The following is a 1,406-nucleotide window of genomic DNA, read 5'->3' as shown; positions in this document are numbered from 1 at the left end:
TCCTTTAATAAAAAATAATTTTAAAAAAGAAAGAGAAAATATATATATAACTGTAAACAGTAGTTTGTTACAAAATGAAAGCTCTTTCTAAAGTGGACATTGTTGGATTATAGATTTCTAGGTATGACACTGATATAATATCCTTTATTTCACACATTGCCTATGCATTCAGCACAGCGATTCAAGCTGATCTCATTTTTTCTCTTCTTAGGTAAGATTCCCTGTAACCATGGAGAGAAGCAATTACACAGTGACTGACTTCATCCTGGTGGGCTTCAAGACAGACCCCAGGGTGCAGCTGGTCCTGTGTGTGGTCTTCCTTGGTGTCTATTCTCTGACTGTGCTAGGAAATACCACCTTCGCAGTGTTGATCTGTAATGACTCCCGACTGCACACACCCATGTATTTTTTCATTGGGAATCTTATGTTCCTGGATCTCTGATATTCCTCTATCTACACTCCAAAGATCCCAGTGACCTGCATCTCTGAAGAGAAGAGCATCTCCTTTGCTTGCTGGGAGCCCAGTTCTTCTTCTCTGGTGGTCTGGGATACAGTGAATGCTACCTGTTGGCTGCCATGGCTTATGATGGCTATATGGCCATCTCAGAGCCACTTGTTTATCCTCAGGCCACGTCCATAAAGCTATGTGCATTCTTGGTAGCTGCCTCATACCTTGGTGGTTTTATTAACTGTTCTATCATCACCAGAAGAATATTTACCATGAACTTCTGTAATGACCATATCATTGAAGACTTTTTTGTGATTTGTTTCCCCTGGTGAAGTTAGCTTGTGGCGAGAAGGATGGCTACCAGGCTCTGATGTATTTCCTCCTGGCCTCTAATGTCATCACCCCTGCTGTGTTCATATTTGCTTCCTACCTCTTCATCATCGCCATCTTGAGGATCTGCTCCACCCAGGGCCACCTCAAGAACTTCTCCACCTGCTCCCCCCCCAATCTCTGTCACCTTGTACTATGGCTCCATTCTCTACATCTACTCTCGGCCACACTATGACTGTTCTTTAGATAGTGGTAAAATTGTTTCTACATTTTACACTGTAGTGTTTCCTATGTTGACTCCATTATCTACAGCTTAAGGAATAAGGATGTGAAAGAGGCCATGAATAAGCTTATCAAATAAATAAAGTTTCTCTCCTTTTAAGCAGATGTATAGACACTTTTTGAGCTAGTTATTGTATTTCAAGAAGAGCTGCCTTTTTGTTCCTTTAGGATCAAGAATCCTTATAATGCCAGTTTATGAATTTGCACCCTTGGTACAAGGCAAATAAAGATATCTAAGATGAAAAGAAAAGAAGCGCATTTTAAGAGAAAAAATTTAAATACAAAATATAATCATTTGCTTTGATTTTATTCTACTTTAGATTGAAAACAAACAAAAAACTTAAGA

At 39.4% G+C, this 1,406-nt stretch overlaps 1 pseudogene; it reads left to right on the top strand.

Moving 5' to 3' along the window:
- Positions 1-229: 229 nt before the first annotated feature.
- On the top strand, positions 230-1,139 carry LOC136175238 (olfactory receptor 9G1-like; annotated as a pseudogene).
- Positions 1,140-1,406: the final 267 nt, after the last annotated feature.

Source organism: Muntiacus reevesi, chromosome 9 (assembly GCF_963930625.1).
Source record: "Muntiacus reevesi chromosome 9, mMunRee1.1, whole genome shotgun sequence".
Lineage (NCBI taxonomy): Eukaryota > Metazoa > Chordata > Mammalia > Artiodactyla > Cervidae > Muntiacus > Muntiacus reevesi.
The sequence above is the reverse complement of the archived record's forward strand: the minus strand, read 5'-3'. Positions and strand labels throughout refer to the sequence as shown.